We start from the raw sequence: 12,710 nt of genomic DNA on the forward strand, positions 1-12,710 counted from the left end.
GTGTATTGGTATGGATACCTTAAGACAATAAAATGGTTCTGGAGTTCACAGAACTTTTCTGGTACGCGTACCAGTATGGATACCAAACTAGTTCCGGGACCAACAGTTCTTTTCTAGTACACGTACTGGTTTGCGTACTGATCCAGGTTCACGAGTTCACATACTTTTTAAGGTTTGCATACGAGTATGCGTACCAAAAGTATTTTGTTGACATATAGCCACTCCTTTGCGTGTACAGAGTACATGTATTACGGCTTCAGACCTATAACAGTTTTACCAGTTTATAAGACTGGTATATACACTGTCTTATATCTGAATTTAGAGTACTTCTATATTTCTCTCTAAATCGATCCCAAACATTACCGAATAACATCAATGACAAATATAACTATTCTAGGCTATTTTCGAATGATAATCTCGAACCACTATTTTGATTCCGAACAATAAATTGTTCTTAACCGGAATTCATCAAGTATGAAATGTTCATTAAGCTTAGTCATATATTTCGAGAACTAATTACAAGATAAACTTGACTCGAAATTCTTGATATGCTTAAGATAGTTTAATTAGTTACGCGACAACGTCCCAAAGATAGAAAAGGTGAATATAACTTGAGAAATATGTGGTTCAGTCTTCACTTACCTTGTCTTGGGCCGGCAATTATTTACACTCGTCACCCACACTACGTCCAATATAAACGAATGTACACAAATCATTGTAGTCAATATCGTATTTCGGCAGACTCCGGTACAACTTTGTGTCGGGAAGATAATAGTTGAAATATCGGTAAAATTTTGGTTCCAAATTATATATACAATTATTATATCAAACGTTTTCACATATGACACCTATAAGATATAACTAGTGCTCGTTTTCCCAAAATACTACCAAAAAAATTAATGATATCACCAGAAACCCGATATTTGTACAAAGCAGATAAAATCCACGTATAAAATCAGATTTGCAAAGCTTAAACCTAACAAGGTTGTTGGTTTTGATATAAATTCATACAATTGCAAAGCTCAAATCTAAGCGAATTGCTATCATATTATCGATTTTTTAACATGAAATAATAAGACATGAATTTGAGATGAAACCCATGAAACATGAGAAACAATTTTAAACTTCATAAAAAAGAATATTTTTTTTTTTAGTTTTCTTTTAGTCCCCCACCCTAATATTGGCCATCTCACCAACTCGTCTCGGTCCATCTCGACCGAAGTTGTTGGCGATAAAGCATGTCTCATCCCGGGTGAGTGTTGAAACCGGTATTATCGGGGATATCTTGGCCATCTCAATCGAGATTGACTACATTGATCCAGATGTGTCTCCACATTTGAATACAAGAATACCACGCAACATCTCAATTTGATCCGAAATCCTCACTTAGAATTCATATCATAACCTTTCTCCGGATGCCGTATAATATCCAACCTAAAATTTATTTATATGAAAAGAAAGTTTACTTCATTCTTTCCTGGAACAAAAAAGGGAAATTTTATAAAGTACCCCTGTTTTGAAATGTACACTCCAAAAATACCCCTGTTTTTTACAAATTTTCTAAAGTGCCCCAGTTTGACCGTTTTTTGAATAAAACGGTAAACAGAAAGTTGGAGCAGTTAAACTCCACGTGGCACCTATATACAGAATGTCTTAAAAGTCCCTCTGATTTGAACAGGGACGATTCGGTTAAAATCTGACACTCAACTCAGTGACTCAACACACTGTTCTCAAACTCTTCAGCATCAAATATGTTCTCAAACTCTGCTTAGCAGCAAACCAACACATCCATTCTGTTAATACAGCACAAATTTAGTTCACTCATAACAGGGTGCGTTTTCGCCTGAGTCTCCACCATCAATACCAGCTGCAACTCTCTGCAGCTCTAGAATTCTTAGCTTCAACAATTCCATTACAGTTCTAGGTCATCACTGCCTGTAGCTGCACCACAAACCTCCATTTGCAATCAACAGCTAACTCAATTACCAACACATTCCATTCATCTCATGTCTTCAGCTTCAGGACATCATAGTTCAGGCCATCACTAGCTAGAAAAAATCATTGCACCTGCATTTGTTTACTGCAACTCAGATAAGCCGCCTAACATACATCTAGACACTGCATATAGCATCACCAGTCTCTGTCTTGTATTCAAACTACAAGCAACACCATTCTGCAGTTCACTGCCTCATATCACCTCCAATTTCCTGCAATCACTGCACCCATTCATTCAGCTTCAGATTTGTTCCACCAAGTCCATCTCTTGTTCCCTGCAACAACCACTTACAAACTAACACAACATTAGCCTACATACCAATATCCATATATCCTGCACTACTAATTCAAATACCAACAGCACCAACAACAGTAGCAACACACCTTCAACTTCAGATTCGACTCAAACCAACTTCCTTTTGTGCGCTTCATATCACCAGTTCCATCTTCACCTCGAGCCATTCTGTCACAGCACAGAATCCAGTACCACCATTAAGTCATTCATTAATCCACCACCAGGTCTAACTCCTCACCATCTCAGCTACTTCTTGTAGCTAACCAGTCAATAGTAAGATAAATGATTTAAATACAGATTAGAAGTTCATATTTCTGACTGCTGTCAAAACCAAGTCTAACGTGACATTGCTGAGAAATAAAATTAGTTGAGTACCCCTGGTTTCTGAATTTTTGGATGAGTAGAAACGATTGCTTGAACCTTCTGACGTGATAATTTATCTGTTTTAGTTCTCAGTAGATTTCCTTTTCCCATTTTCCTTGAAGTTACTGCAGAATCCTTGGATGCTTCACTTGAACTCATGATTGGTCCCTCAGCAGCTTCTAACTGAGTCTTCAGTTTGGGTTTAACAGATTCAGATTGAATCCATCTTCAATTTCATAACAAACTCTCATTTCAGATCCACTTCTGTCAGTTCTCTTTTCAGAACTCAAGAATCATCATCTTTGTTTGCAACTCAAACTCTCAAATCATGTCCTGAACCATCTCAATCGCAAATTCAGAACCCTCTCTCGATCACTGCACCCTTTGAAGCACAAATTCATCTTCTGGTTCGTCTCAATTTCTCAACAACATCTCTTATTACTTCTGTTTTTACAATTTCTGGCATAAACCCTAGATATCTCAAGAACTCAGACAACAACTCCAATCTCCACCAATTGATTTCAATCACATCTGCTAACTGAACTCATCAATTTCCTCCATCAACAGACACCCTTTGTCGATCCAGACCCCATCTCAACAAAGTTAGGGTTTGTAAAATCTTACCTGGACATGACCTTCTGCTTTGCCTCCATCGATAAGATGAGTTTTAGTAATCTTTAATAAACAAAATCAAAAACTAAAAGGGAACAACTGATTTCTATTGATTCAAGATCGAAAAGTGAAAATCAGTGCAGTCGCCCTTTTTCTCTTCTCTGAAAGAAAAGAAAATGAGAGATTTTTCTCTCCCTCTATCTCTTTAGGTTTAGATAAGGATCGTTTGGTAACTTTGCATTATTTTTTGACCTGGTAAAACAGGTTTGACTAACTAATGTGAGCGCTTCCCGTTTTTTTACCTTTGGGGGCACTTTTGAAAATTTGTAAATAACGGGGGCATGAAAAAAATGACCCAAAAAAACGGGGGTACTTTATAAATTTTTCCAACAAAGGATATGATAACCCTAATTTTTTAATACTAAAATAGTTCATTTCGAGGCATACAAATTGTTCAACAAAATGGAATCTTTTAGTGGCCTGTTAGACAAATTCGAAGCTAAACTTTCCACTTGCCACTTGGAAATCCAAGTTCCTAAATTCAACGGGTAAAGTTACTCTTCCTCGGGTTTCATAGTAACTTATCAGATGGCAGTATTCCCAAAGCCAAAATTTAAGACTGGTAGGATGGACTTCGTTTAAAAGGACTCTCAAGTCAGTACCCGTACCTAAAATCTTGAGACACTATTATTGTCTCTAAAATCCATGGTGTTTTGAACATTAGAAAGTCATTTACCTTCAATGTAGTTTTGTTATCTAAGCTGGCATGGGTGATGTTTGAGAACCCTGAAGCTTTGTGGGTTCAAGTGTTTAAGAACTAAGTACTTTCCTAGTTGCATTCCTATAAGAGGTGAGTCAAATTCGTCGTACTCCAAGGTGGGGAAGAGAATTAGTCAGGGTCTGAATTTTGTTAGGATGAAATATTGTTGGAAAGTAGATTTAGGGAAACATATTAGCATTAAACAATAATCTAAAATTCTTAGTTTTCTTTGAAAATGTTTACATAATTGTCTCTCTACAAGAAACATAATAGAAAATATCTTGTCATCTTTGTAAGTCTCTTCTAATGAAAGTATCTAGCACTTGTTTTCTGATTGCCCATTAACTTAACGAATTTGGTTTTTTCTACATAGTAACACTTTGCTGATGCGAATGAATGGTTTCTTATACGTTTAATGACAATAACTTCTACAACAATAATCGTTAAATGTCCCTAAGAGTTTTCCGCTTATTCTTATGGGTCATATATATGGAAGAAAAAAAAATGATGGGTTGTGTTTGACAAAGTGAAGGTAAATCTATCAGGGATGGTTAACAGGGCTAAAAATGAAATATCTGAATGAAAAAGTTTCATTAGGAAAGATGATGTTCATTTAAACCAGAATTCTCTTATCAGAAAATTATGGAGTAAGCCAGATTCTCATTATGATAAGATAAATTTTGATGCATCTTATGAAAAACTAGCAATATTTATACAAATGAGTTAAATGCGAACATCCAACATTAGCATATGAAGAACAGGTGGAAGCTTTAGAAGTGTTGGAGGCCGTGGAATAAAATATAACAAGAGGAATTCAAAAACTGCATCTGGAAAGTGACCAAAAAAACATAGTAACTATTATTAATGGGTCCTTCTATTTCACACTTATTTTTCGCCGATGATTGTATGTTGTTTGCTAAAGTTTCTGTCACCTATTCTAGAAATATTATTAATATTATAAATGTTTTTGCTAAGGCCTCAGGTCAGGCGATTAACTTTGAAAAATCAGGTTTCATTACCAGTGAAAAAAATGCACCATAGGCATATCAAGATCTTATCTAAAACTCTTATGATGAAGTTTCTCAGTAGTTCTGAAAAATATTTAGGTAATCCACTGTTTATTGGTAAAGATAAAACAAAATCTTTCAATTTTCTCATTGAAAACTTTTTTTCTAGGTTAAACTCGACTAAGAAGACAAATCTCAATGTTGTTGGTAGAACTGTAGTAACTAAGCATGTGCTATCTTCATTAGTTGTTTATCATATGGATTGTTTTCCTCTGCCTAAGTCTGTTACTTCTAAAATAGATGCTATTCAAAGAACTTTTTGGTGGTCCAAAAAGAATCCTCAACATGCTGCTTATTTCCGTTCTTGGGGTGATTTAGGAAAATCCAAGTTGAATGGTGGATTAGGTATTAGAAATACATATGCTACTAACAGAGTCTTCATTTGTAAACTTGGTTGGAGGATTATGAAAAACCCTAATTTATTGCTCTCCTCCTTCCTTAAAGATAAATATTTCCCTAATCATAATTTGTTGAAGACTGATAAGGCTGCTGATTCTTCTTCTTGGATATGGAAAGGTATTGTAAATGGTCTAAGATTCATCAAGGCAAATTATGTTATTAAAATTTGCAATGGGGCTACTACCAACATTTGGAATGCAGTTTGGATTCCAGGTTTGGATACTCCTCCGTCGTCGTCTCATCCTAATCGAAGTAATTTTACGTATGTTGATGAACTTTATGACTTTCATACTAATCACTGGAATGTGAATCTGCTCTCTACTCTCTTCTCCCAAGAGATTGTTACTAGGATTAGAACTATTAGATTAAGTCATAGTCATACTGATACTTTAATATGGGCTCATACAAAAAATGGTAAGTTTACGGTTAAATCAGCCTATAGGATTTTTGTGAATGATATAGCTTCCCCTGAGGTTTCCGGTTTTTGGAGAAAAGTCTGGAATATTTACCGAAGATCAAGTTCTTTCTATGGAATTTTTTTTATCATATGCTTCTTGTGAATACTTTGATTCATATGTATAATAAGGATGTGAATGTTGAGTGCCCCTGTGTCATAATCATGAACAATCGATTATGCATCCTTTTATAGAATGCCCTGTTGCTGCTCATATATGGTTTGGTATGTCTTTACATCATTTGATCTCTTCTGATATGTATTGGATTGATGATTTGTTTCTGTATTGGCATAATCATGATCTCGCTACTTCTCCTTATAAAGTTTCTTGGACATCTGTTGGTGCTCTAGTTATGTGGTGTATATGGAAGTTGCGGTGTGATGTTCTTTTAAGGCATATCTCGATTTATCTGCCTCGAGTTATTATTAATACTAAGATAATGATAAACTCATATATTGTTCCCCAGTGTACTTCCTTTGGTAGTTCTAATCATGTTAAGATTCCTTTCTCTGAAGTGGATCATATCATGTTCGTTGATGGTTCTTTTAAAGAGTTTAACATGGGTCTGGGTGTAATTTGGTGTGACCGTGCAGGAAATGTAAGAAGTTCGAGAGCTGACTTTGGATTGATTTCAGATGCAATAGGTGAGGAAGCTGCTTCTCTAATTTTGACAATCTCTTGGGCAGAAGAGATGAATCTCTCTAAAGTTATGTTCGTTAGTGACTGTCTCCAGTTGGTGCATTTTGTTAATGGAGTCAGCTGTAATATAGAATAGCAGAGAGGGGATCTTCTTGATCATAGTCGGTTTTTATTACGCAAGTCTATTTCCTTTAAAACTGTGTATGTTAAGCGTCTGAAAAATCGGCTAGCGGATCGATTTGCACGTCGAGCTAGAATTAGTAGTCTTAAGAGTCTTTGGGACTCCTTTCCTTCCTTTTTGAACTCTTTGGTTAGGAAGGAGTTCCTAACTGATGTCTGTATTCCCTTCTTTGTTAATGCAATGGTGTGTTTCTTAGCAAAAAAAAAACTAATGGGTCAGTAAGTGGTGTCAAATGGATTACATACTGATGTCTGTATTCCCTTCTTTGTTAGTGCAATGGTGTGTTTTTTAGCAAAAAAAAAAAAGAAAAAAAAAAACTAATGCGTCAGTAAGTGGTGTCAAATGGATTACATACGATATATTCAAAATTTCTTATTTCGCCTAAAACTAATTAAAACGTGAAAATGTACTTCTCTAAAAAGAGAAGCTAACTCTTGTGTTAACGCTCTCACGTAACATAAGATGCATAGTGATAAACTGTCATCTCTACCGGTTGATGGATAATAACTTGAACAATGTAGTCATTCAGTTTGATTAATTTAAATTCTTTTACATCTGAAAAATACAATTTACGAATGCGAAAATTTCAATTATCAAGTTTATTATTGATATAGTAGCCACTCTTCATTTTATGAAAGAATCATTGTCGACCAGAATGGCCAAAGACTTTTGCCTTCAGAGATGCTTGGTTTGGTATGAGAGTATACAATAAAAAAAGGGGATTTTAATAAAGTGCCACACTTCCAATATGCAGTTTCTGAAAATGCCACCGTTTTTTTCAGAGTTTATTAAATGCCATACTCTTGACTTTTTTCATCCCGTTTTTTTGAGATAACGGTTAACGGCTGTTAGTCTCTGTTAGTGCATACGTGGCATTAAATAATCCGTACAAAATTACATAGAAGCCCCTGAATCAGTTAACAAGGATTGAGTTAATCGGTTCACTGGGATTGAGTTAACCGGCTATAGAGTAGTGAGTTAACTCGCGACTCGGTGCACGTGAGAAAAACGTGCAAGATTTGCTAACGGTCGGAATACACGTGGGATCAATCTAAGAGAAAAAATCGACGATCCATATTTTACCTGGATTTATAACGGTCTTATTCATCATCTTGAAGCTCTATATATACTAATGAATATCCCAAACTCTTCATTAGTCAATTTCTTCAGAAGTTCAACACATAAAAATGAGACAAAAGGTTATAAACTCTCCAGGTAGTGACAGTTGCAGTAGTAGTAGCAAGAGCAGCAGCAGCAGCAAATTTAGACAGCAAACTATCCCAGATCTATGTCCAACATGTGAACAAGGAAGTCATGAGTCTAAGGTTTGTCACTGGATGTACTCTAGATGCAAACATATACCTTGTAATGGTATAAGACAACTACTAAGATCCAGCACAAGAGAAACAGATGGAGAAATGTTCTTGAAGTGTTCAAATCCTACCTGCACCTACTTTGAATGGTTTGATTCTGCCAATCATCCACTCAAATCCAAGAATATCAAGTTACCCAAAGAGAATAGTCATGCTCATGAATGTCTTATCTGCACATTTAGTAACCAACCATTAAATAACTGAGCACCACTTACAAATAAATGAATCAACCATGAATGTCTTAATATAATGTATACCTCTTTTCCCATAAGTGTATTTAGCAACAGACCCTGGATTAGTATGAGCCACCATTGCACAAAAGATGGGCACATCCTTGTAGCTGTCTTCATAATTACCAAACAGATCTTCTAAAAGAATATTTCTAGCCTTCCATGCACAAATATAAGGTATAATGATGTTATGAGTTACAAAAAAGTCTCTTGCAATGTGTTTAGGCTTTGGAATTAAGGCCCCAGCTGTCTGCTTTAACTTCTCATGTACCACATCTTTTACGAACTCAGGATCCGCGGATCTGTTAAAACTCTTTGGATCCGCAACACAAGTGTGTTCTAGATTAACCTTCCTAACAATAAAAGTAGGCTCATGCCTTTTTATCTAGCATTTACAAACCAGTTACAGCCATACTCTTCCCTAAACCTACATCTCACTCTTAATCTTGTTTTGTCACTCTTATAGACCGTATACTGATAATTATGTTTTACACAGTAACCCCTAAGATGTTTCTTATAAGCACTCTTGTTATTAAAAGCATACTTTACCTCCATCTTAGTAGGATCAACAGGAGTCACCTCTTCTTCTACAGGGAATAATGGTTCTTCTTCTTCATCACTGTGCATATTGAAGATTTCTTTCCACTTCTGGTAATCAAGCTTTGGTTTGGAATATTTATCATCATTTACTTCAGGACCATCATTATCCTTATCATTATTCTTGTCATCATTAGAAACTGTAATCAACATCAAAGTGTTAGTACATGTAAAAAATAAACAAAAAATTATAAACACTAAAGGGTCTATACCTTCTTCATTGTCTTCTTCACTACTGCTTGAATCACTGCTTTCATCTCCAACTTTGTATGTCTTGACAATATCTTCATAATCAATATTATTCTCTTCATCACTGTCAAAGATTGGTGGAGCATTTGGGTCTTCAATGGGGTGACATTCATCTACAGTAGTGTTCTCTAGCACCACATTGTCCTCATCATCACCATCACTATTGTCCCCTGCATCAGTCTTATCCCCTGTATCAGTCTTATCCCCTGCATCAGCCTTATCCCCTGCATCAGTGTTATCCCCTGCAGCAGTATTGTTTACTTCATCAACCCAGTAATCATGATTAAAGTTATCAACTGGTGTACTGCTAGAACCAACAACAGTGGCTTGACTTAGGCAAGAAAAACCCTGAGATTCCACTTCATTTAACAGATCCATGAACAACAACTTCCTAGATGCTCCTCCATTTGAGTTTTCATTCTTTGATTGAGCATGCAACCTTGGTGATCTCCTTGTAGGTGATATCTTTACTGACTTTTCCTTTGAAACTGGCTTCTTAGCAATCCTCTTAGGTGCCTTCTTAGGAGTCTCATCAATTGTTACTACTGGTTGTTCCATTACAGCCTTAATGAAGTCATTATCATTCCTAAATTCTGAATTCATTACACTCATTTGTAAACATATGAAGCCTTTATCATCAGGTATATCATGCTCCCAAAACTTAAACAAGTCTTCATTTGTAACCAAATACTCAGGCAGACATGGGTCTATGGTCCAATATAAATTTGGAATTTCTGTTTCATCAAGATGCAACTTAACACGCAACATCTGCTCAAATTCCTTAAGGTCAATTCTATCTCTATCCATGTGAGGGAATAGAAAATTAAGTTTACTATTCACAACAAACACACTGATATCTCTATATGGATAATATGTATGATCACTGTAAATGAACAAACAAAATAAAATTCATCAAATTCCGCACTTCACACAGAAAACCCCTAAAATAAAATTCATCAATTCATCAAACACACGAAATTAGGGTTTTAAAAATTCCACACTTCACATAGAAAACTCCTAAAATAAAATTCATCAAACACACGAAATTAGGGTTTGAAATCGTACCATATCTGCTGCTTGTCCTTCCCGTTATTCTTCTTCATCTTCAGCTCCCCAACCCTTTACTCAGACATTAAACCTAAGCAAAATCCCGCTGAAAACTGACCCAAACCCTAATTTCTTCCACTAGAGAACAGAGCGGACATAAAGCAAGAGAAAAAAAGTACAAGAAAGAGAAACAGAAACCTAAGAGAAAACCCCTAATTCAACTCAGAAAAACGAAATTAGGGTTTGCAATCATACCATATCTGCTGCTTGTCCTTCCCCTTCTTTTTCTGAATCTCAATCTTTACTAAAACCCTTTACTCAGACACTAAACCTAAGCAAAATCCCGCTGAAAACTGACCCAAACCCTAATTTCTTCCACTAGAGAACAGAGCGGACAGAGAGAACGAGCAAACCCTAGAAGAAAAATGAAACGATACAAAGTTACAAACTGTTTTCAATCCCACGAAGGATAAAATAGTCATTTAGCCTGTGCTACGTGTAATAATCTCGTGCACGACATCTTGAGCCGTCCACATAAGACACGTGTAAGTAATCTGGACAAAGTCAAAAAAGTTTGACCAATCATGTGGGTCCAAGACGTTAGTGCTAACGGTTGTGGCATTAAATAAACTCTGAAAAAAACGGTGGCAGTTTCTTGAATCGGGATTTGCAAGTGTGGCAGTTTGTTAAAATTCCCATAAAAAAAACAGGCGAGTCACTTAGGCATTGTGATTCGAACCTTGAAGATCGAGTCTTATGGGCCTTTACCCAAAGTTGTCTCTATATTCCTTTCTATAGAAGATGAAAGTTGCCTCCATGGGCCAATAAAACTTCCTCTCTCAAAAAATAAGAAATGAAAACCCTAAAAGCCTCACTGCTCATATCGGATCCTTTGCAGTCTATCTGAGCAAATCAACTTTCAACCCAATCTCATTCTCTCTATGTTCTTGGTGGCTTTGGTTCTTTTTGATCTTTTTGATTCAAAAATAGTTTTTTTTTCCCGTTTTCTAAACTGTTTTTTCGTTTTACTGGTTGGTTTTTTCTGGTTTGCGTAGGATGGGTTATAATCTTTCATATCAAAGAAATCAGTGCGCGTCTCTTCATCTTCTCATTAATCTTTCAGCAAAACGAAGCATCCATAGTTATCAGCCTTGCGGTTCCATATCCACCTAAGCTTTACAGTTTGGAGATTTTCTTCATGAGGGGTTTTATTCTGGATTTTAGTATGCAATGTTTTAATTTTATATGATCTTGTTGTCCTATGTGGGTTTGTCGATCTAGTTACATTAAGATTCAATTTGTTATCGGAAGTTAGATATAGTATCAAGACTTGCTGGTTCTCCTTTTGTAACTTCTTATGTGGTCTTGTAATTTCCTTAGTAATTATATTCTTAATTTAGTTTTAGTTTTAGTTTCAGTTTGTGGCGCTGATAGGATTTCATTATATCCTAATCTAGTTTTAATATGTAAGGTTAATAGGTCGGTCTTTCTTATTTTGGATTTAGATTTACTTTTTTTAGGCTTAATAATGAAGGGAAGGAAAACGATTATTCGATCAAGACCATCATCAAGTTCATTTGTTACTAAAATTATTACCGTATCTCCAAAGCTGAGTCAGACCGACTCATTCCGATACAGACACTGAAAAACCGAATCAGATTACCGCTGTTACTTGAGACACTTTGGTTATTCTTTGGATACTGTTACTACTAGTTTGGTCATTGCTACCTTGATCGTTTTAGGCAATCCAAACTTAAAAAACTCCAATTCATATTATTTAGATGTTCTCATGAATATTGAGTTAGATTTGATCCAGTAACTACCTTGTACTTTGACACATATTGGTTTTGTTTTCAAAATCAGTTTGTTCCTAGATGTTTGGTCTCACTGTTGCGAGAAAAGGAGGTCCTACAAAACTATTCTTAGATCTAAAATAGCCGAAAATTGGTGGAGATACTATAACTTGAGTGGCTTTTTTATGATCTTGAAGAATTTCAATAAGGTTTCCAATGAATCGGCTTTATTAATATATCTCCAAAGGCTCGCTGTTTTCAGAACCTGGCTAGTTTGGGGCCTATACACATTATTTGGGGCTTATGGATTTCCTCATCCACCCAATAGAAAAGGATAAGGGTGTCTAAATTTGATTTATCTACCAATTTACCCTCTATAAAATTTTAATACTACCAACTTATCCCCATTAAATCGTAATAATAAAAACTAAAACAAAAATCAATTCATTTCCATCTCCATCTCCACTTCACCAATACTTTTTCTCTTCTTCTCCGTTTTTCCTTTTTTCATTTTCAAACAAAAACATTGTTGATAATCACCCATTCCCTAAAGTAGGTACCTTTTCATTTTAGCTCGAATCAGGTAAATTTATCAACCCAATCCCCTAGAGTAGGTATCAATAACATGCAATCACTCAATAATCCAATTTTTTGA

At 35.6% G+C, this 12,710-nt stretch overlaps 1 long non-coding RNA gene across 3 annotated transcripts; it reads right to left on the reverse strand.

The window, feature by feature from the left end:
• Positions 1-1,423: 1,423 nt before the first annotated feature.
• Positions 1,424-3,427, reverse strand: LOC113320125. 3 transcript variants are annotated; one of them, XR_003345925.1, is made up of 2 exons: positions 2,380-3,427; positions 1,424-2,270 (listed from the first exon to the last, which is right to left on the reverse strand). It is a non-coding gene; the product is annotated as an uncharacterized LOC113320125 (long non-coding RNA). The 3 variants fall into 3 exon arrangements; XR_003345924.1 differs by having other exon boundaries at positions 1,424-2,282; XR_003345923.1 differs by having other exon boundaries at positions 1,424-2,290.
• Between the last annotated feature and the right edge of the window lie 9,283 nt (positions 3,428-12,710).

The sequence above is a fragment of the Papaver somniferum genome, chromosome 11, assembly GCF_003573695.1.
Source record: "Papaver somniferum cultivar HN1 chromosome 11, ASM357369v1, whole genome shotgun sequence".
NCBI classification, from domain to species: domain Eukaryota; kingdom Viridiplantae; phylum Streptophyta; class Magnoliopsida; order Ranunculales; family Papaveraceae; genus Papaver; species Papaver somniferum.